Source organism: Brassica oleracea, chromosome C6, assembly GCF_000695525.1.
Source record: "Brassica oleracea var. oleracea cultivar TO1000 chromosome C6, BOL, whole genome shotgun sequence".
NCBI lineage: Eukaryota > Viridiplantae > Streptophyta > Magnoliopsida > Brassicales > Brassicaceae > Brassica > Brassica oleracea.
In genome coordinates this window covers 8,687,975-8,713,145 of record NC_027753.1, presented here as the reverse complement: position 1 = coordinate 8,713,145, position 25,171 = coordinate 8,687,975, and the positions used below count along the sequence as shown (strand labels likewise).

The 25,171-nt window shown below is 37.9% G+C and overlaps 3 pseudogenes; all 3 read left to right on the top strand.

The window, feature by feature from the left end:
• Positions 1 to 555: 555 nt before the first annotated feature.
• LOC106297404 lies at positions 556 to 6,011 on the top strand (annotated as a pseudogene).
• Positions 5,528 to 7,084, top strand: LOC106297082 (annotated as a pseudogene).
• Positions 7,085 to 14,420: 7,336 nt separating this feature from the next.
• On the top strand, positions 14,421 to 15,346 carry LOC106297403 (annotated as a pseudogene).
• The last annotated feature ends 9,825 nt before the right edge of the window (positions 15,347 to 25,171 follow it).

Genomic DNA, 25,171 nt, shown 5'->3' with positions numbered 1-25,171 from the left:
TCACCTATATAAAATATTATGAAATTTACTGAATTTGGTTAACAGTTTATTTCGATATTTCCAGATTGGTTTCCGGTTCATACGATTTAATCCCAACGGTCACAAAGAAATTTTTTTTTTATCATTTTCAAACGGCTATGAACAATGTTTTTCATCTATAAATACACTCATACTTCACTATTTACTTCATCCAAAACATTTCATCTTCACTCAAATATTTTCAAATCGCTCCATTCCGGTTTTTCATTGCAAGAAAGATGATTCACATATTTTTGGTTTTATGTGCAATTCTAATTTTTGCTTCTATGTACGTTCTTTTTATTGGAGAATTTGCTCCTGAAGAATTTACACTTAATGTCGGTTTACTTTTCTATGCGTTGTTCCTCCTCGTAATTGCGTGTATTATTAATATAAATGGTTCATTTTAAAATTATGAAATTCTAATAAAATTTATTATTTTGTGTTTCTACGGAAATTCAAATGGCAAATATGGAGAAACTTCAGTTTCTGGCTCTCGAAATAACTTGAGAAAATTACACAGAATGGATCACACATATGGAGCTTCATCTAGACTCGGAAAAAATTCTCGATACAATAAAAGAAGGAAATAAATCAGCTTCTCATGAAAAGGCTACGGCCATAATATTTCTGAGAAAACATCTAGATGAAAACCTTACGCATGACTATGCAAGGATAAAAGATCCTCTAAATCTTTGGAAAGCTCTAAAAGAGAGGTTCGATAACCAGAAGAAAACAACTCTTCCCCATGCACTCGATGAGTGGGAAAACCTACGGTTTCAAGATTTTGAAAAGGTGGAAACATACAATTCCGCTATATTAAGGATAGCGGTGCAATTAGAATACTGCGGTAAGCCTGTAACGGAAGCAGAAATGCTTGAGAAAACTTACCAAATGTTCCACAAAAATCATTATGTTCTACAAGAACAATATAGAAACCGCGGGTATACAAGGTTCTCTGAACTCGCTGTGGCGCTCATGATAGCGGAGAAAAATAATGAACTCCTTATTAAAAACCACAATACCCGACCCACGGGAACCAAAGCATTTCCTGAGGTGAATGCAACAGATATGAAAAATCCGGAAAGAGGAAATTATTCCTATCGTGGTCGTGGTCATCGATTTAATCGTGGTCATGAAAGGAGTTACAAACCAAGAGGAAGGGGATCCAACACATGGAATCGATTTGACCGGACAAAAGGGAAAGAAGCCCAAGAAAATCCTATTCGTAAAAACGAGAACGTCTGTTACAGATGTGGATCAAAGGGACATTGGTCTCAAATATGCCAAACTCCTCAACATCTATGTAAGTACCAAGAAACTATCAAAGGCAAGACAAAGGAAGTGAATCTTAATGAACACTTTGAGGAAATGGATAAGAAAGCAAATGGAACAACAACTAAGCAAATTGGTAGAGAAGTTTGCATACCAGATAGTGGTACAGCACACACTATACTGAAAGATAAGAGATATTTCTCTAACTTAAAGTCAGCAAAAATGACTGTCAACACAATATCAGGTCCTACGGACTTGATCGAAGAAATTGGCAAAGCAAACTTTATGTTGCCTAATGGAACAAAGTTTTCCATAGATTATGCCTTATATTCTCCAAATTCTAAGAGAAATTTGTTGAGTTTTAAAGATATATACCGTCAAGGGTATGACACTCAGTCTGCAACTGAGAATGGAAAGAAGTATATGTATATAACTTCTAAGAAATCAGGCAAAAGCCTTGTACTGGAAAAGTTTCCAGAACTTCCTTCTGGATTACATCATACTTATATTAATGCAATAGAATAACATCTCGTGATTAAGAGAAATCCAGAAGATGTTATATTATGGCATGACCGTCTTGGTCACCCAAGCACTACAATGATGCGAAAAAACATCGAGAGTTCGCATGGTCATTCAATGAAAACTCAAGATATATATCAAAGTAAAAAATGGCATGTACTGCATATGCTCTTGGTAAATTAATCATAAGGCCATCACCAATCAAAATTGATAAAGAATCACCAAAATTCTTGGAAAGAATTCAAGGTGATATTTGTGGACCGATACATCCGCCATGTGGACCATTCTATTACTTTATGGTACTAATCGATGCATCCAGTAGATGGTCACATGTTTGTTTGTTATCATCTCGAAATATGAAATTTGCGAGATTTCTGACTCAGATAATCAAATTAAGAGCTCAATTCTCTGATTATCCAATTAAAAGAGTTAGATTAGATAACGCTGGTGAATTCACATCCCAAGCTTTTAATGATTATTGTATGGTATCAGGGATTGAAGTAGAGCATTCAGTTGCTCATGTTCATACACAAAACGGATTGGCAGAATCGTTAATCAAACAGCTGCAACTGATTGCAAGACCATTGATCATGAGATCAAAATTTCCAACCTCTGTATGGGGACATGCAATATTGCATGCAGAAGCACTAATTCGGATAAGACCAAGTGCATATCATAGATATTCTCCATTACAATTAGCATTTGGTAGAGAACCAAATATTTCCCACCTAAAAATCTTTGGTTTTGCGGTTTATGTTCCAGTGGCACCACCACAACGTACAAAGATGGGACCGCAAAGACGGTTAGGAATATATATTGTCTATGATTCTCCATCAATAATAAGATACCTAGAACCACAAACTGGTGATGTGTTTACGGCACGATTTGCTGATTGTCATTTCAACGAGAAAGAATTCTAAACTCTAGGGGGAGACAATAAACAAGTAGGAAAAGAAATCAAATGGAGTGTGCCATCTCTATTACACCTTGATCCTCCTACGAAACAGTTAGAACTAGAAGTTCGACGTATCATGCATTTACAAAATATAGCAAATCAGCTGCCTGATGCATTTGCCTATACCAAAATGGTAACTAAATCACATATACCCGCTGCAAATACTCCTGCTCGTATTGAAATACCACAAAACGCTGGAACGGCAGTTGATAGACGTCAATCAGGAACACATTTGAAACGCGGTAGACCAATTGGTTCAAAGGATAAAATTCCTAGAAAACGTAAGGAAGGTGAAAAGCATGATACTCCCAAAGTAAAGGAAAATATTTTGGAAGAAGCGAATTGTGAACCTAACGACAATATAGATCATCATGAATCTGAAGAAAATCACGAGATTTCTATCAATTACATCCACAATGAAAAGATATGGAAACGAAATGTGATGGATGATATTGATGACGTTTTCTTATACCTTTTATCAAAGGAAATAGATGAAGAAAACGAAGATCCAGAACCAAAGTCTGTATAAAAATGCCAAAAGAGACATGACTGGATTAAATGGAAAGATGCAATTCAAGTCGAACTAGATTCGCTTAACAAACGAAATTTATTCGGACCTATTGTACTCACACCCAAAGATGTGAAACCTGTTGGATACAAATGGGTGTTTGTCCGAAAACGAAATGAGAAAAACGAGATTACAAGATACAAAGCTTGCCTCGTAGCCCAAGGTTTCTCTCAAAGGTCTGGAATTGATTATGAGGAAACTTATTCTACCGTTATGGACGCAATCACATTTAGATTCCTGATGAGCCTAGCGGCCAATGAAAATTTAGAAATGCGTCTCATGGATGTCGTTACGACATATTTATATGGATCATTAGATACTGATATCTATATGAGAATCCCAGATGGATTTAAAATGCCAGAAACATTAAGTTCCAAACCTAAAGAGTTATGTGCAATAAAATTGCAAAAATCATTATATGGCTTAAAGCAATCTGGATGAATGTGGTATAATCGTCTCAGTGAACACTTAACAAAAGAAGGATACACGAATGATCATATATGCCCTTGTGTTTTCATAAAGAAAACAACATCCGGATTTGTTATAATCGCGGTATACGTTGATGATCTTAACATTATCGGAACTCAAGAAGAAATACAAAATGCATCAGATTATTTAAAAGGAGAATTTGAGATGAAAGATCTCGGACAGACAAAGTACTGTCTTGGCTTACAAATTGAGCATTCTCAAAAGGGTATATTTGTACATCAGTCTACATATACCAAAAGAGTGTTGAAACACTTTAACATGGATAAAGCAATCCCTCTTAGCACCCCGATGGTTGTTAGATCACTTAATGTTGAAAATGATCCGTTTCGACCATTTGAGGAAAATGAAGAAATACTTGGTCCCGAAGTTCCATATTTAAGTGCAATGGGAGCCCTTATGTATCTTGCAAATTGTACTCGACCAGACATATCTTTTGCCATCAATATTTTAGCGAGATTCAGTTCGTCTCCTACACGAAGACATTGGAGTGGAATTAAACATATCTTTCGTTACCTTCAAGGGACAATTGATTTTGGTTTGTTTTATCCTAAAAATCCGAAAGGTCAAATAATTGGTTTTGCAGATGCAGGCTATTTGTCAGATCCACACAAAGCTCAATCTCAAACAGGATACATTTTTACAATTGGAGGCACCGCCATATCTTGGCGTTCTCAGAAGCAGACACTTGTTGCTACTTCTTCAAATCACGCTGAGATCATTGCACTCCATGAAGCAAGTAGAGAATGCATATGGTTGAGGTCCATGAGCCGACATATCCGATCAAGTAGTGGAATTAATGAAGATACTGCTCCAACAGTTTTATATGAAGATAATGCGGCATGCGTGACTCAAACAAATGAGGGATATATCAAATGCGATAGAACCAAACATATACCTCCGAAGTTCTTTTCATACACTCAAGAGCTCGAGAAGAATAAAGAAATTGAAGTAAAGTATATTCGATCATGCGACAATGCAGCCGACCTTTTCACAAAATCACTTCATACCTCAGTATTTAGAAAACATGTCCATCACATTGGAATGCGTCATCAAAAGGATTTAAGACTGCTAATTCGAGGGGGAGCTTACGTGGTTGTACTCTTTTTACCTAACTACGGTTTTCCCATTGGGTTTTCCTGGAAAGGTTTTTAATGAGGCAACATAGACGTTAAGCAAAAGACGATAGTGACACCGGTCCCCAAGGGGGAGTGTTACAAAAGTCAATTATCGCAGCAATACGAACAGAAGGAGAGGCGCCTCAATTGTTGATTTTGTAAACAAATGTGGAACCTACTGTCACTATGCATGCACAGTAACTTCAACTTTTTACTTCTGTATAAACGATCGATTTCGATCATTTATAACTTGCACCTCATCCCTCTTCTCCCTCTTTATAATAGCTTATCTCTATCGTATATTTATCATATATCAGTGTTATTTTCTTTCTACGGGTATAAAATTTTGTCTTTATTTAAATTTTTTGATACTATAAAATTATAAGTTATTTTATAACACACAGATTAATTTTTGGCACACAAAGAAGATTAAAGGACAACGTGTGGTAAAAAGCCCAACCAATAAAATATGTATTCTTTTAGAAAAAGCCCACGAGCTAAAAATAGATGGTTAATTTAATCAGCTAGTTTAATTAGTTAATAAATCAGATCATCAGCTGTTTTCATTGTAGTTAGGTGATTAAACTAAAAGGCAGAAAGAAGGAAGGAAGGATCTAGAAGAATCATCCTCCTCCTCGTCCCCCTCGCCTAGTACTATACATACAAAACCCTAACCTCCCCAGAACTTCTTCCTCATTGCTCTATATTTCTCGTTTGTTACTGAAGAGGACTCAAAGGAAAGGTGCTTACTTTCTCTTACATTTTGTTGTTTTCGTGTCGAGTTTATGGTTGTTCGTATTTATAATCTCCATGGACTTGAATTGCTTTATTGTAAGAGATAGATTCACGATTTGCAATTCAAGAGAAAAAAAAAACCCATATTTGGTTTCTCTTCCTTTCGGAAGTTGTTTCTCCCTTCGTTGAATCCGGACATTGTTTGGATTTAAGTTTTATCTGACTCTAGGGTTTTGATTTGTAGCTTTGTCTTGGCTGATTCATGTAGGTTTTGTCTTACAACGAGAGATTTGATGTTTTGTTTGCTGAAAAGCTGACTTCTTGTTTTTGGCTATGAACAAACAGTATGGAAGAAGAAACGACGGCGTATTGGTGTCACACGTGTTCTCAAACAGTGACTCCACCAGTAACGGAAGAAGCTGAGATCAAATGCCCCTTTTGTCAAAGCGGCTTCCTTGAAGAGATGCAGCAGCAGCAGGAGGAGGAGCAACAACGAGAGGACGCCAACGTTCAGAGACCAATGGATTCCATCTTGACTCCCATCTTCATGGAAATGATGAACAATTCCGCAAGGATCCACCCTGGAACCGATATGGATTCCCAGCTTCAGGAGAAGAGGAAGACGTCCCGTTTCCATTGAGCAGCTTCTTCAGGGAATATATGCTGGTTTAACACTTGCACCTGCTGATGATGATGATAACAATCAAGAGAGAGGACGCGTGATCGTCACCAATCCTTACAATCAGATCGTGGCTGTCCCAATCTCCGCTGTTTCCGACACTCTGCCTCCCGTTGCTGGTTCTCTCAGCGAGTACTTCATCGGTCCTGAATTCGAAGCCATGCTTGAGCGTTTAACCGAGACTGATCCTAGGAGGTATGGAACGCCTCCGGCTAGGAGAGACGCGCTTGAGGCTTTGGCTAGTCTCGAAATCCAAGACGTGGGTCTGCAGTGCTCTGTGTGTTTAGATGATTTTGAGATGGGAACTGTGGGCAAACAGATGCCTTGTAACCACATCTTTCACAGTGATTGCTTGCTCCCGTGGCTTCAGTTTCATAGCTCTTGCCCGCTTTGTAGGTATCAGTTACCTGCGGAGGATGAGACAACAGAAACAAATGCCAGCTATGGAGGTGGTGGGTCTTCTTCGACAAGCAGCAGCAGCCAGGGATCTGAGAGCACCGATGGAAACCGAGATGATGATGGTGATAGGAGCAATGCTCGATCCCATGGAAGCTTAGCCACCTGGTTCTCAACATAGCAGCACTACCTAGATGTTTTACGTTTGGTCTGTACATAAGAAGGTTCAAGGATTTTGGTTGAATTCTAGCTCTATTACCCTTTGGAAAACAAAAAACAAAAACTATCATTTTGTGATGTTTTATGGTAATAAATACTTCTACCTTTTGCTTGTTCTTGGTGTCCGACTTTTTCAGTTTACTTCAGTCTTTGTGTTTGGTGAAATTGATTGTTAATGTTCATGGTGAAGTGACAAAACGAAGACGCGGCTTAGTACGAAACTGTAATTTGCGAAAAACTAGTTGAATATATTCAAGGCGTTCATCACCTACTTGTTGAAAACATGTCTTTCTCCAGGAAAATATTAAATATACTCCGATTCCATGGGCGCGTTACTGTGTCTTGATTACGCGTGAAGTTTAGTTGGAAATTCATAAAAAAGCTACTACTTAATTGGTGTGAAAGCAACGAAATGTTCATTTCAAGGTGCGGTGAGGTACAGCTTTTGAATCTGACGAATTTCATTTTTTTAGTAAATCTAAATTCCAATGTCTATATTGGTTTCAACAATATTTAAGCTATTATTATTTGATATTTGGAATGATAAAATATAGAAAAGTAGCATTTTAAAAATAGAACTATACGACCAGTTTTAGTGGATTGTGTTTTGCTGATCACTGATCGCTTACAGGATTTCAAACTTCACCTAATAGACTATCATAATTAGCATTATAGTATATACTTTCAAAATACATAACTCAGACATAACGGTGAAAAACTCTCGTTCTTTTTGTTGCTCTCACTGTGTAAACAAGTAAAGAATTAGCATGTTGTATTCGCGATCGAAGCTTTATTAAAAGAAAAAAAGACAAAAATAACACTAAATCAAGTTTTTGTTCCCAAACTAGCACTCAAGGTCAAAAGTCACAAAAATAGCACTTAATGTTTTATCAAAAGTCACAAACTTACGGTTTATAGTTAAATGGTGGAGTTTAGGATTTAAGGTTTAGGGTTTAGGGTTTAGAGTTTAGGGTTTAGGGTTTAGAGTTGAGAAATGAGGTTTTGGGGATAAGATTTCAAATTTTGAAAAATAAAAAAATTAAAATTTTCAAAGGATAAACTTAGAAAGGTGATATTTTGGTCATTTTAGTTTTTGAGTGCTATTTTTGTGATATAAACTTAAAAATGTGCTATTTTGGAGATTTACCCTTATTAAAATGTATTTCCTCTGTTTTTAAAAGATCCATGTTATAGTTTTTTCACACTTATTAAAAAAAAAAAAAATTGTATTTTCCAATACATTGTTTTTCTTAATTAACTATTCCCAATAACTTTTAACCAATGAGATTTTATTAAACACAATTGTAATTTTTGAAAAGTACAATTTTTCATTAATTAATGTATTAAAAATGTAAAATATGTATCTTTTTGAAATAATTTTTTTTTCTAAAACATAGATCTTTTAGGAACGGAGGGAGTAGCATGCTAATTTATATTTGTGTCATAATTCTCGAAGCTTCGGTCTTGTCAGTGCCACATTCATCCTTCTAACATCCGAAAGAAAGCCAAGTAGTATGTCTACCTCTCTGCCTTGAAAGGCATCCACCGTACTGATTTGCATCTCTTCTACTTCTTTACTTCCAAATTCTCTAGCGAAACAAGTACGCAAAACGTCAACCTGGCCTTGGTAGGGAGTGATGATCCCAATCTTTACGTCTAGAAATTCCAAAGGATAACTGCACGCAAAGAACCACAACCAAGTGAAGAATTCAAATAACTCCCTAAAACGTGGTGATTAAAGAGAGAGGTAAAAAGTGTGTTGGTTACATACGTTTGTTTGAAATACTTAAGGAGCTGAACGGCACCTTGAGCTTCTTTTCTATTGGAGCTAAACATGCATAAAGAAGATTGGTGGGATCTTCTTACATGTATGATCAACCATTGTTCTTATGCATCCTCATGCTTATTCGTCTTTTGAATTCTCAAATATCATATCAATGATTATCAAGTAAATTGATCCAACCCAAGAATTCACCTGAGTATCTCGAAACATTGGTGTGGAAGGGTTATTATAGCTTGCCAGGAGAACTGGAGAAAGACGCGTTGAAATACCTTGTAAGAAATGCAAAGTGTTTGAAGAGAGTAACTATATCCAATATCCATAATAGCCCAACTCGGAGGAGAAGATGAATTGTTTAATTAATTGACAAGTGTGATGAAAACTTTCAACTCATGTGAGCTGCTGATTCTCAAATTAATGTATAAACTCAACCATAAAAATAATTACAATATTCAATTTGTACAAAAAGTGCACTGAAATATGAAAACAATTTATGTTTTGAAACAAATTTTTTTTTTCTAAAACTATTTACATTTAGAAATGGAAGAAATATATTTTATGCTTTGATGAACGATTTAACCCCACCATCTTTTTGTTTTTAGATGGTTTTCATCATGGTGAATCATTGTCATTATCAAAATTTGAGTCAGCTAATCTTAGTAGTTTATTACCCTCATTCAAAATGATTTTTTTATTTCATTTATTTCACATTTTCTGTATCATGTAATAGATTATTATCTCCTAACAAATGATTAGTGGGAGATATCTCCATGCCATGTGTTTCTAAATGGGATGTCGTGTCCCCCATAGATAGAAACCTTGAGAATGGGTTGTACAGCTTCATCATCATAATGCTTCTTCTTTCCAGGGTTATTTTGTGTGAATAAATATACTCATTTTGGATATTTTGGTTGCAATTGGAGATAACATTAAAATAATAAGTTGTGTGGTGTTTGCTCATGCGGTAATGAGCATGAAGATTGTGGTTACAATTTGGAGATACATTGTTGGAAGATGAGGATTTAGACATCCGGCTCATACGAGGTTTAAATTGAGTTTGAAACTCAAATCCTAACATTGTTTGAAACTCAAATCCTAACATTGTTTGAATCTCTAATTTATTCGCGCCGTGGGTGGCTCCTTCGTTATTAATTTATTAATAAGTTAAGTGTTGATGCTCTTTTCTTGATAATATAGTAACGTGGAAAGCCCAACCAATAATGTATTTTTTTTTGGAAAGAAGCCCACGAGTTAAAAAAGATAGTTAAATAATCAGCTGGTCTAATAGCTTTAATTAATTAATAGTAGTTAAAACTTAAAACTGATCTAAGAGCATTAATCCGGAGTTCTTATGATGAGGTTCTTAGCGGAAGTTAAGAAGCTGTTTCTTAACTTTTAACTAAAAAAAGCTAAGAATCGGTTCTTAAATAAAGACTTTAAGAACCGGTTCTTAACTTTTTTAGTTAAAAATTAAGAAACAGTTCTTAACTTCCGCTAAGAACCTCACTCTAAGAATCCCGGGTTAATCTTGGTCTTGACTAGTAGAGGAGAGAGGACACATAAAAAGGCAGAAAGAAATAAGGAAGGATCTAGAAGAATCATCCTCCTCATCCCCTTTCAACTTTCTCATTTTTGTAGTATACTACTAGGGGTGGGCGTTCGGGTTCGGATCGGATATTTCGGATTTTCGGGTATTTCAGTATAGAGGTGTAGAACCCGTTCGAGTATTTTTGAACTTCGGATCGGGTTCAGGTATTTTTAGTTCGGATTCGGTTATTTCGGATCGGGTTCGGATATTTAGATTTTGAAAAAATATATTAAAATTTTCATTTCTCAAATTTCTTGTATTTAAAACTATAACTTTCACTTAACTAATTTGTTTATTTTTAATAGATTGAATGGTTAATAGATTTGAGCATAACATTTTAAAACTAAAAAGACTTTAATTGGGTTATTGTTTTTAAATTTTGGATGTAACTTTTTGTTAATTTTTGAAATAAATAGTTTGACATGCATTTTAAGTAAGTAGTAAATCATTTTCTCCGTAATTGTATGTATATCATATGAACTTAAAGTATGTGTAGTATCAATATAAATATTTTATATAAAATGAGAGATGTAAACTAGAAATATAAGGTTAATTATACATATGTTCGGTTATTTTCGGATATCCATTCGGGTTCGGATATTACCCGTTCGGGTTCGGATATTACCCGTTCGGGTTCGGATATTACCCGTTCGGGTTCGGATATTACCCGTTCGGGTTCGGATATTACCCGTTCGGGTTCGGATATTACCCGTTCGGGTTCGGATATCCAATCTCTCCTAATTCAATACCCGTTCGGATATTTTGCTATTTCGGTTCGGATTTTTCGGATCGGATTCGGGTGCGGCTTCGGATATCGGGTAAAGTGTCCACCCCTAGTATACATACATACATACAATCCCACAAACCGTTTTTAACTCCCCAGAACTTCTTCCTTATCGCCGCTCTTTATATTTCTCGTCTGTTTGTTTGTTTGTTGTTGAAGAGGACTGACTCTCCATTCGAAAGGTGTTTACTTTTTCTTGCATTTTGTTGTTTCATTGTTTCTCGAGTTTATGGTTGTTCGTATTTATAATATCCTGGCCTTGGGTTGCTTTTAGTGTAAGAGATGGATTAACGATTTGCAAGAAGAAGAAGAAAAAAAAGACATCTTTAGTTTCTCTTTGTTTCTATCTTGGTTGCTCAAATCCCACATTATTTGGATTTAGCCTGTGAGTTTGAGAAATGGGTTTTCATCTGAGTGACTCTTAGAGCATCCACAATGGTGGATTTCCCCAAGCAATCCTTAGGCTTTTTTTATTAATTTTTTTTTATTTAAATAGTTAAGGATTCGAATCAAAAGAGTGTCTACAATGGTGATCCCCAATTTAGAGTCCTTAGAATACAATTTTTTTTTAAGTGAATTTTTAATTTATCAATTTTATTGCATAATTAAATTTAAAAATACAATAATTAAAAATAAAGATACAACAACTATTAATCTTCATCACCAAATTTGTTCCAAATATTTTGAATTAGATCATTTTTCAATTGGTCATGCATATGCCTATCACGAAGATCATTCCGATTGGAAAACATATTATTCAGATTTGTAGGCCTCTCGGTTTCCACCTGTGAACTTCTGGTGACGTCTCCTTCTTCAAATTCAGATATATCGATACGAGTGTATCCATTCCGTTCATCTTCGACTATCATATTGTGTAGTATGATACATGCTCTCATAATCTTCCCTATCTTTTCTTTATCCAATGTTTTTACCGGGTTTCTCACTATTGCAAATCGAGCTTGCAATACTCCAAAAGCCCGTTCCACATCTTTTCGGGTTGCTTCTTGAACTTTAGCAAATAGCTATTGTTGAGGAGTTTGAGGGAGGGTGATAGATTGGATAAATGTTGACCATTTTGAATATATACCGTCTGTGAGGTAGTACGCCAACTTATACATGTGTCCGTTGACCATGTACTTTACCCTTGGAGCTCGACCTTCTAAAATGTCATCAAAAACAGGAGACCGATCGAGGACATTAATATCGTTTAAGGTACCTGGAGGACCGAAGAAAGCGTGCCATATCCAAAGATCGTGTGAAGCTACAGCCTCTAAGACAATTCTCGGTTTTTCTGATCCACGTGCGTACTGTCCTTTCCAAGCGGTTGGGCAATTTTTCCACTCCCAATGCATACAGTCAATGCTCCCGACCATCCCAGGAAACCCGCGTTTCTCTCCAATATCGAGTAGTCGTTGAAGATCCTCCGGTGTGGGTCGTCGTAGATACTCATCTCCAAATAACTGTATAAATCTGTTAGTGAAATTATGTAAACACGAAAGTGCTGTGGTCTCACCAAGTCGGAGATATTCGTCCACCGTGTCAGCCGCAGTACCGTAAGCAAGCAGACTAATTGCTGCCGTACATTTTTGTAGTGCAGAAAGACCGAACCTCCCGGTTGCATCTTTTCTTTGCTGAAAGAATGGAAAGAATTGTTCAAGGCCATCGACAATACGTATGAATAATCCCTTATTCATGCGGAATCGGCGTCTGAAAGTTTGTATCGAATATATCGAATGGTCGTCGTTGAAGTAGTCACTACTCTTTCTTCAAGTCCATCGGATGAAGATGATGACATTTTAGGTTTCCCTCCTTTTTAAAACAAAATATTTAGTTGAGTTTTTTCAAACAAAATATTTTTTTGGTTATAGATCATAAAAATTTACCAAATTTAAAAAAGAATATTCATTTTCTCATTACATTGTCATCTTATTGCAATTTTCATTTTTGTTTTTGGTTATAGATCTTAAAAATTTACCGAATTTTAAAAAGAATATTCATTTTCTCATTACCTTTTCATCTTACTTGCAATTTCATTTTTTTTTTGGAGGATCAACTCATAGCAGTTATAAATTTTATGCCATTTTGAAACGGGTTACATGAACGTTCTTGATTTAAACTACAAACTATTAATTGGTTGCAGTGTTAACTGCTCCTCCTTAAGAAGTAATCTACTCGTCTTTTCTAACCCTCTAGTTAGATCTTCTCTTGACAAGTTTAAAAACTAAGTGTAGTTTCAACTAAACAAAAGGATACACAAGTTCAAAACATAATCAAAATATTACCTAAACAGAAGTGGTTCTTGTAGTAGTACGAACCGATTACAAGTACAGGCAAGCAAAATATTACAACCTCTCCGAGAAACACTATTTTTGGAGGCAAGATTTAAACAAGAGGAAACAAGTTTTGAGGAAAAAGGAAACAACCTCTCCGAGATACATAGCTAAAGACTACATTGAGTACTACTTATAATACATAAAGTGAGGAAAAAGAACCCGTGACTTCCTTCACATGAGCTACAGACCGCCAAATGCACCCGTGACTTCCTTCACATGCCTACTCAGATATACCTATGGATTTAAAAAAATGACGAACCGATTGAAAGCGAACACATATCAACCTAAAAGGTTTTGAAACCGTTAAGAAAAAAGAGAAAATCCTCTTCCGTTTGATACCAAATTCATTTCGAAACCGTATAAGAAATAAGATAAAATCCGCTTCGGATTGAAACCGAAATCTTGTCAAAACCCTTTCTATAAACGCCCATACTGGATCTAAACCCCAAATCGATTTAACCCCAAATTTTTTTGAAACCCTAATTTCAATCGTAAACCCAAATCGATTCGAACCCGTTCCCGAACCCTTAAATGAGAGGAAACAAGTTGAAAACTAGGCTAAATCGAACAAACATACAGGTTTTGGCTTCGATTTACCTTCATGAAGACGATCGGTTTCAATCGCCAAAATATCGCCTTTCGTCGAGCTCTCGTTTTTTTTTTCAATCTCGGTCGAGAATGACCAATTTTTTTAAACCAAACCCAAAAACAAACCAAGCCCGTCCCACTCAGATATTGCCACGTAGCTAGGGATCAACTCCTTAAACTCCTTCCCGACGGACCAATCCTTAGGTAAATTAACATAATTAATATTATTATATTACGACTAACCTATGTATTTGTGCTAAGGATTGCTCGTGAACCCCCGTTGCGGGTGGTCTTAGAGTTTTGATGTAACTTTATCTTATAACGAGATTTGCTGTTTTGTTTGGTTAAAGTTGGGTTCTTGTTTTTGGATATGAACAATATGGAGGAAGAAACAGCTGCGACGACGTTTTGGTGCCACACGTGTTCTCAGACAGTGACTCCAGTTGACATCAAATGCCCCTTTTGTCTAAGCGGCTTCCTTGACGAGATGCAGCAGGAGGAGGAGGAACAACAACGAGATTCCAATGTTTGGAGACCAGACATTCCTGTCTGGGCTTCATTGTTGGTGGAAATGACGAACAACTCCGAAAGGAACCAGACTGTTGAGACTGAGAATGAAACTGAACACCGTGGAGGAGGAGGAGGGGACTATATGGAATCTCGGCTTCAAGAGATGCTTAGGAGAAGAGGAAGACGTCCTGTTTGCGTTGAGCAGCTGCTTCTGGGAATACGTGCTGGCTTAACACTTGCACCTGCTGCTGCTGATGATAACAATCAAGAGAGAGGACGCGTGATCGTCACCAATCCTCATAATCAGATTGTGGCCGTCCCAAGCTCTGCTGTGTCCGACACTCTGCCTCCTGTTGTTGCTGGTTCTCTCAGCGAGTACTTCATCGGTCCTAAATTTGAAGCGCTGCTTGAGACTCTAACTGAGACTGATCCTAGGAGGTATGGAACGCCTCCAGCTTGGAGTGATGCGGTCGAGGCTTTGGCTAGTGTGATAATCGTAGAGCCGGGGCTTCAGTGTTCTGTGTGTTTGGATGATTTTGAGGTTTTAGCTGTGGGGAAACAGATGTCGTGTCACCACAGCTTTCATCCTCACTGCTTGCTCCCATGGCTTGAGCTTCACAGCTCGTGCCCGGTTTGTAGGTGTTAGCTACCTATTGTGGATGGGGAGACAAATGGTGGGTCTTCTTCGACAAGCAGCAGCAGCCAGGTTTCTTAGAGCACAGATGGAAACCGAGATGATGATGGTGATAGGAGCATGCTCGATCCCATGTAAGCTTAGCCACCTGGTTCTCAACATAGCAGAGCAATTAATAGGAGCAAGAGAAGATGATGAAAAAAACATAAGCTTTTGGTCTGTATATAAAAAGGTTCCAGTATTTTAGTTGAATTCTAGCTCTACTACCCTTTTGGAAAACAAAAAAAAAAATCATTTTGTGATGTTTTATGGGAATGAATACTTCTACCTTTTGGTTAGAATTCTGCTGGTTGCTTGTGGTTTTTCAGTCTTTGTTTGGTGAAATTGATTGTTAAAAGTTCATAGCGAAGTTACAAAGCGAAGACGCGGCTTAGTAAGAATCTGTAATTAGTGAACAATTCAGTAGAATATATCAAGGCGTTCATCTCTGCTACTTGTCTATCTTGAGGGGAATAATATAAACTAAACCTGTTCCTATCCCTTGTTAATTCCATGAACGCGTTACTATGTCTTGTTTAATAGTTGGAAATTCATTAGAAAAGCTACTACTTAATTAAAAACAACGAAATTTCATTTTATATTATGTAACTATGGCAACAAACTGCCAAATTCCATTGCCTATATAAGTAGCCCCGGAACTTGTAACATCATTACCCCTCTCTCTCGTATTAAAATCTCAACAAGAAACAAAAGACAGAACACATCAGGTTGTACACTTGGTCACTTTGAATCTTTTCTTTCTCGCTGCTACTTACACCACAACCACTATGACTCGAACCTAGCCCAGTAAGTGACCACCCTCTTAAAAATTTCACTTCTTTTAACTCTAATAAAAGTCCATATACATCACTTCTTTTAATCTCATTGCTGTGTGTTTTAATTAAGGGGAAGTGTGGAGATTTTACTCTGTTTTAGTGACTGCACCATTTGATAATGATAACATTGAGCTTTAACAGAAACAACTTCTCACTTCTTCTTTTTGATTTCCAAAACGTACAAAGTTTCATAGATGTTCTATTCTCTCCTTTTAACTCTCTCTCTTACAACAACTAAGATGAATACTTTTACCAACTCCCACTAATACAACACCCATAACCTTACTTTAGTAGACTAACTTCACAAACAACTCAAACATCACCTATTACACTATTGTAACAACTGTTTAACCACACAAGTCTTCGTAACTAGTCTTCTTTAGTTTGGTTTGAGTACAAAATGACATTACTCAACACTCTCTCTTGCCATTTTGTCACTCAAACTGAAATTTCAAACCGAGTTTGTTTCTGAAGAACTCAAAGCTTCGAGTTCCCAATGCCTTAGTGAAAACGTCGGCCAGTTGTTCTTTGCTTCTGCAGTACTTCAGCTGGATATCATGATTCTTCTCATATTCCCTCACCTTGTGATATTTGATTAGCATATGCTTGGTCCTTTTGTGCTGGACTGGGTTCTTTCCAATAGCTATGGCAGATTGGTTATCACAAAATATAGGCACTCCCTCTTGACTGCAAAACCTTAAGTCTTCAAGTAGTCTTCTCAGCCATACTGCTTGATTTGCCGTCGCAGATAGTGCCATGTACTCTGCTTCAGCAGTGGATTGTGCAATGGTATCTTGCGTGCTTGTTTGCCAAGAGAAAACAGCTGATCCAATGCTGAAACAATACCCTGTGGTGGACTTCAAGTCTTCTCTACACCCTCCCCAATCACTGTCTGAGTATCCAATTAACTTTCCCCCACTTGTAGCAGTAAACTTCAAACCCAAATCACTTGTTCCTTTGATGTACCTGAGTACCCGCTTAGCCTCCTTCAAATGCTTTGACATCGGTTCTTTGAGATATCTTGACAGATATGATGCAGAGAACATCAGATCAGGTCGTGTTGCGGTTAGATATAGCAAACCTCCCACTAAGCTACTGTATAGTGTTGGATCTACTGCATCACTGTGTTCTTCTTGTTCATGTTTCTGTGCAATTAAAGGAGTGTTCATAGACTTACAATCCTCCATGTTAAACTTCTTCAACAACTTCTTTGCATAACACTCTTGAGGTAAACAAATTTCTCCTTGAGTCTGCTCAATCCCCATTCCCAAAAAGTAGTTCAGTTGTCCTAGATCAGACATCTCAAACTCATCTTTCATTGTTGCTTTGAATTCTTCCACCATCTTTTCATCATCTCCGGTCACGATGAGATCATCAACATAGATGCATACCACAAGAAGTTTCCCATCAGTTTCTTTGGTGTAAAGGGCATGATCATTGTCGCTTCTCTTGAAATTTTCTCTTCGAAAGAACTCATCAATCCTGCTGTACCAAGCTCTAGAAGCCTGTTTTAGACCATAGAGAGCTTTGTGTAAGTGTAGAACATAATCTTCTTTTCCTTCTTCTTCAAATCCAAGGGGTTGTTCTACATATATTTCTTCTTCTAGTTCTCCATTCAGAAAAGCAGATTTGACATCAAGCTGAAACAGTTTCCATTTCTTTTGAGCTGCAACTGCAAGTAGAAGTCTAATGGTTTCATGTCTTGAAACATGGGCAAAAGTCTCAAGATAGTCAACTCCATATTATTGAGCAAACCCTCGTGCAACTAACCTTGCTTTGTGTCTTACTACATTTTCATTTGCATTTGTCTTCAGCCTGTATATCCACTTAACACTCACAACATTCTTGTCAGCCGGTCTTTGAACTAGACTCCAATTTTTATTCTTCTCTATCATTTGTATCTCTTCTTTCATTGCTTCTCTCCACTCTGAATGTTGTACGGCTTCTTTAAATAATGATGGTTCCTCCAAGCTTGCAAATCAGCCTTCAACAATAGCAGAATATTCAATGTCTTCATATGGTGCCATGAGTAGTAGCTCACTGATTGATCTAGTCTTTCTGTTTGGTGGACTAGAATCTTCTCCTGAGCTACTTGAACTCGCATTTGGGAAGTTTTGACAAATTTGTCTTCTTTCCCTTGTTTCTTCATCTTCACTTGAGCTTGTTTCTTCTTCCATGGGTCCTTCTTCTTCTCTGATTTCTGATTCAGTTGCCATGTTTTGTCCCTTTACAATTTCTTTCTTACTCCAGTCTTACTTGCTTTCCTTTTCAAATATGACGTCTCTGGATATGCTGATCTTGCCTTCCTTCAACAAGTAGACTCTGTAACCTTTTTTATTTGAGCTATAACCAACAAATATGGCTCTTTTTGACTTGTCATCCCACTTCTTTCTCTTCTGATCTGGTATATGCACATAGCATATGCATCCAAACACTCTCATGTAATTTACCGATGGTCTTGTCTTATTCCAAGCTTCAAGTGGTGTCTTGTTCTCAAGTGTTCTTGTTGTTGTTCTGTTTTGAATGTAAGCAGCATTGTACACAGCCTCAGCCCAATAACTCAGAGGTAGATCTTTGGCTTTAATCATGGCTCTGGCCATTTCTTCAAGCTTCTGTTTCTTCTTTCTGTGACACCATTTTGTTGAGGAGAATAGGCGGCAATCAGTTGCCTCTCAATGCTATTATCTTTCAAAAACCTTGTGGACTCTCCAAAAAGATACTATGTTCCTCTATCTATTCTAAGTTTCTTGATCTTGCATCCATATTGATTTTCAACAAGCTGTTTGAACCTTTTAAAAGTTCCAAAAACCTCTGATTTTTCCTTCGAGAAATACACCCAAATCATTCTAGTTGCATCATCGATGAATGTAAGTACATACCTACTGCCACTCATAGATGCATTTTGCATTGGACCACACACATCACTATGTATTAGTTCAAGCCTCCCTTTTGCTCTTGACTCTGATTCTTTTGGAAAGGCGTCACAGCTGTGCTTGCTCAATATACAACTCTCACATCTCTTTGCATCTGTTCTGAATTTTGGTAAGCCAACCACCACCCTTTTTGACTGCATCTTGTTTAGATTTGAGTAGCAAGTATGTCCAAGTCTTTGGTGCCATAGGTCAGCAATATCAGTCTTAGCCACCATTGCACACTCATCTTTTGTTGGCCATTTCAGATGAAAAATCTTATTTTCCATCTGAATTTCTCCGATCTTTCTTCCTCTTGAATCATGTATGATGCAGCTCTGTTTCTTGAAGTTAACTCCGTACCCATTCATAACCATCTGTGGAACACTGAGTAGATTTTTCCCAAGACTTGGTACTAGAAACACATCTCTGATGATTCTTGCGCCTTTCTTGGTCATCACTTCAATGTCTCTCTTTCCTTTTGACATTAGTACAGCTCCATTCCCGACTTGAATTGGAACTTTGATGTTTGTGTTGAGCCTTATGAATAACTTCTCATATGTCATGTGACTTGTACAGCCACTTTCGATGAGCCATACATTTTCTTTGTCTCCTCTTTGTTCTTTGCGTCTTGCGTTCAACAAGTAGTTTTCTTCTTGAACCACCTTCTTGTTCACCTTGATTTCATTAGCCTTAGCTTCGGTTTCTCTGACCTAAGCCTTGTTCTTCAATTTTCCAGAACCTTCTGCCATATCTCTCACACTTTGGGTGGCTCTAGGCATCCACCGCTCTGATACCATGTGGAGATTTTACTCTGTTTCAATGACTGCACGATTTGTTAATGATAACATTGAGCTTTAACAAAAACAACTTCACACTTCTCCTTTTTGATTTCCAAAACGTACAAAGTTTCATACATGTTCTCTTCTCTCCTTTTAACTCTCTCTCTCTCTTACTACAACTGAGATGATTACTTTTACCAACTCCCACTAATACAACACCCATAACCTTACTTTAGTAGACTAGTTTCACAAACAACTCAAACATCACCTATTACACTATTGTAACAACTCCTTAACCACACAAGTCTTAGTAACTAGTCTTCTTTAGTTTGGTTTGAGTACAAAATGACATTACTCAACAGGAAGCAAATGGAACACAAGTGTTAGAAAATTTCAAAAGAATAGGTGTCACAGGAAGTAAATCGAAGCATGGTAAAAACGTTGGGCCGCCAAATGGTAATAGGCGCCTGCGTAGGAGGAGTGAACTGAGGCTAATGATTCTGAACCAAATCATTGGTTTAAAGCTGAGTTCTTGTTTTTGGGTTTGTACAGAACTGTAGGAATCATCAGCCATGGAAGAGATGCAGGAGGAGGAGGAGGAGGAAAGCAATGCTTACAGACCAATGGATTCCATCTTGGCTCCAATCTTCATAGAAATGATGAAAAATTCTGCAAGGAACGGAACCACCGATATGGATTCACAGCTTCAGGAGATTCTCAGGAGAAGGGGAAGACGTCCCGTTTCCGTTGAGCAGCTGCTTCAGGGAATACGTACTGGCTTGGTACTTGCACCTGCTGCTGATGATGATAATGGTACAGAGAATCGGAAGTAAGGGACACGTCAGTTAAAGTCAACGGCCACGTCAGAAGAGAGAGTGAGTCGTAACAAAAAGTTTGTTACTATTCTGTTTAAAATCATAATTACGCTTTTTCATTCATTCAAAAAGTTGTAAACACTTTATTTTCTTTTCTTTTCTTTTCCTTTCTACTTTCCTGGAAAGTCAGTGATCGAGTGACTTGAGTCGCTAGTCTGACTAGTTGCTTATCATTGTAATTCTTTGAATCGATGTTTAGGAACATTGGATTCTTTCTTTCATTTCAATAAAACTACAGTTTTACTCTATCAAAGGTATCATATTCTCGATGATTCTTGGCAATGGCGGAAACAATATCTCAGACGATGATAAAAGAAGCAGCATCTCGAGGTGTGGAAGAAATCTTGGGATCGCGAATCTATCACATGTTAGAGAGAACGCAACAACTGGAGATTACAGTTGCGGATCAAAATGAGAAGATGGATAAGAACATCACATATATGTTCGAGGCGATTCGATTGATTCCAGGCAGCAGGAATCAACCGTCGACGAGTCACGATAATAATATAGGAAGATCATCGCCGGGAGTTTCTAACACTCCGATCATCAAAGCGAATGCGAATGATCAAGCGAGAGGCAGAGCAGGCACTCAGTACAAATACGCCGGTCTTACTCTTATGGCGAAACTGGATTTTTCTCAATTCAGTGGTGAACGTATGAAGGAATGGTTATCTAAAGTAGAGTAACTATTCGTGATGGATCATACACCTGAGGAGTTGAAAGTAGGCTTAGCGTTAATACATTTCGATGGTTTATCATCTAGTTGGCATCAGACTGTGATTCAATCGGAAGTAGGTACTGATATTCTGCTTGATTGGCCTTACTATAAGATTCTATTGAAGGAGAGGTTTGAAGAGGTTATGGACGATCCTATAGCAGAGTTGAAGGAATTACAAGAAACTGATGGTATTGTTGACTATCATGGGAAATTTGAGCTCATCCGAACGAGAGTCAAATTATCTGAAGAGTATTTGGTCTGTGCATATCTTGCTGGGTTAAGAGTTGATACGCAGATGCACATAAGGATGTTCCAACCACAAACAGTCCGTCAGTCTTGATGTTGGGTCGTCTGTACGAAAAGGCGCATCCAAAAAAGGCAGCTTCTCAAGGATGGGTACCGCAGAAGAATGGAATGCAGTCTAAGGGGTTGTTACCTATGAAGAAGGAGTTTGAAACAAAGAAGGATTATTCGCAGACTAAGGAAAAAACTGGTGATAATCCAAGACAGTTTCTCTCTTAAGAAGAAATGTGTCGAAGAAGAGTTGCAGGTCTTTGTTATTTTTGTGAAAAATACTCACCGGGTCATTACTTGAAACATAAGAAGACACAAATGTTTATGATTGATTGTGAAGATGAGGAGTAAGTAGTCAAGAGAGAAGAGGAGAACGTGAAGAAGAAGAAGCAGACATTGCTCACATTTCTTTCAATGCAGTTGCAGGTATCTCTGACTACAAAACAATGAGAGTGAAAGGAGTCTATGAGAAGTGTTCATTGTTCATCCTCATTGACACTGGCTCAACTCATAACTTCATGGATGCGATGGTTGCTGAGAAATTAGAATGTGAGATGAAACCAGCGGGTATCACAAGAGTAGCAGTGGCTGATGGTAGTAAATTGGAAGTGAGTGCGAAGATTGATGTTTTCCAGTGGAATTTTCAGAGTATATCTTTCAAGGCAGATTTTATGGTAATTCCTTTGGGAGGTTGTGATATGGTTCTTGGAGTTCAGTGGCTGCAACAGTGGGGACCAATTACTTGGGACTTTCAGAATCTCACAATGCAGTTTAAAATGGGGAAGAAGAGTGTCCTACTACATGGTATTAAAGATGTTTCTATCAGAGAGTTGAAGTCGGCTAAACTGAATAAGTTGAGAGAAGAAGATGTTCAGCTAGCAATGATATCTGTGAACCACATGGATGATGAAGAACAAGCTAAAGCGCATTGGAGGTTCAACCAACGCAAGAGGAAACTCTGCATCCAGGTAACTCTAAAGCCTTGCAAGAGTTTAAAGACATCTTTGAGGAACCGAAAGCTTTACCACATTCAGAAAGGATTATGACCATAAAATACCTCTTCTTGAAGGATCTAATCCGATCAACCAGAGGCCATACCGGTATGCAGTGTACCAAAAGAATGAAATTGACAAAATGGTTCAGGAGCTAATGGATGCAGGGACTATTCAAAAAAGTTCCAGCTCTTATGCTTCACTGGTTGTGTTGGTAAAAAACAAGGACGGTTCATGGAGGTTATGCGTTGATTACCGAGGTTTGAACGGCATGACGGTGAAGGATCGCTTCCCCATCCCACTAATAGAAGATTTGATGGATGAACTAGGAGGATCTAAGGTGTATTCGAAGATAGATCTTCGTGCGTGTTACCATCAAGTGAGGATGCATACTGATGATATTCATAAGACAGCTCTCAAAACCCATAGTGGCCATTATGAATATCTTGTGATGCCATTTGGCCTAACCAATGCAGCTGCAACATTTCAAGGCCTAATGAATGCAGTGTTCAAAAGCTTGTTAAGGAAGTGTGTCTTGATCTTCTTTGATGACATCTTAATATACAGTTCATCAATTGGAGAGCATGTGGGGCATCTGAGAAGTGTCCTTAAGCTAATGAGGAGTAATAAGCTGTTTGCGAAGCTCAGCAAGTGCGCCTTTGCTACAAACAGAGTTGAATATTTGGGACATTATATTCAAGCAGAAGGTGTTTCAACTGATCCAAATAAGATTAAAGCTGTAGCTGAGTGGGCAATATCGGTGACGTTGAAGCAGTTAAGAGGGTTTCTTGGGTTAGCTGGGTATTATAGGTGGTTTGTAAAAGGTTTTCGTACCATTGCAAGACCCCTTACAACTCTCACTAAGAAAGACTGTTTTAAGTGGAATGAAGAAGCGACAAAAGCGCGTAATAGACTGAAGCAAGCACTATGTGAAGCTCTGGTACTGGCTTTACCTCGTTTTGATTTACCCTTTGTGGTTGAAACCGACGCATGCGGTAATGGGATCGGTGCAGTGTTGATGCAAGAAGGACATCCCTTAGCATACACCAGTCGCCATCTTAAGGGTAAACAACTCCATCCTTCTATATACGAGAAAGAACTTCAAGCTGTGGTGTTTGTGGTGTTTGCGGTTCAAAAGTGGCGCCATTGCTTACTCACAGGTCATTTCATAATCAAGATGGATCAACGCAGCTTGAAGTACTTGCTGGAGTAGAGATTGAATACTCACATTCAACAACAGTGGTTGCAAAAGCTCTAGGAGTTTAACTATGAGATTCAATATAAACAAGGGAAGGAGAACCTTATTGTTGATGTATTGTCGCGAAAGGAAGGCTCAGAAGTGTTGCATATGGCTATGACAGTGTTGGAGTGTGATTTGTTGCTGCAGATTCAACAGAGTTATGATAAAGATTCAGAAACAAAAGAGATAATTGAGGCATTGAAGTTGAATCCGAGAAGTAAGAGACCCTTTACATGGTCTCAAGAGATATTGAGAAGGAAGAGTAAGTTGGTGGTACCGAATGATGTTGCTTTGCGTACCAAGATTCTGGAGTGGATGCATAGTTCTGGTGGGGGAGGTCATTCGGAAAGAGAAGTTACGAAGCAGAGAGTGAAAGCTTTGTTATATTGGAAAGGCATGGCAACAGATATTCAAGCTTTCATACACAGCTGTGGAGTCTGTCAAAGGTGCAAATATGAAACTACAGCTTATCCTGGTTTGCTACAGCCTTTACCAATACCTGAGTTGATTTGGACTGATATAGCAATGGACTTTATTGATGGGTTGCCTCTTTCCGCGGGCAAATCAGTCATCTTGGTGGTGGTTGATAGATTGACTAAAGCAGTGTGGGAACCGAAATTCGCACTGTCGATTTCCGTAATCGGAGGAAAGTCAGGAAACCCTAACTTTCCCTAAGGTCTCGAATTCTCTGCGAAAGCCAACGACAAGTGACCAAATAAATGCGGAAAATATGAAAAGATAACAAAACGAATTTATAGAAAAGGTAGATCTTATTTCGAATCCGTGTAAGAGCGTTGCAATCATTACAAGAGATTAAAAAAGCTTCGGCCGCAAGAGCTGTCAGCGAATTACCTAGTTCTAGCAACCTAAAACCTTAAATCTAGTTGAGTCGCAGCTCGATAACAGAAGACAAAAAAGATACGAAAATGGTTTTGATTGATTTCGGACTGAACCTTATGAAAGGCTGCCTACGTACCCCTTTCGAGGATCAAGCTGAACGTAGTTCAAGAGTGAACCAAGAGATCGAACTGCTTGTGCGCGTTCGTCTGGTAATCGGGTGTCAGCCATAGAAACAGAGCATGTCGAGAATAATGCCTCAAAGTTTCTAAGTGCCAAGAGTCTTCTTTTTTGCCTCTCACCTAGGACTCCTTATATACATGTTCCTAGGTCGGTTTGCGTCTTTCCCCTTCTGCCCTTAAGCCGTCATAGCTCAAAAATGGAGATATTCCAATTTTTCCGATCTTCGTGATTATCTTCGGAAACTTCACATTTATCCGCGGAAACTTGACATTTATCTTGCC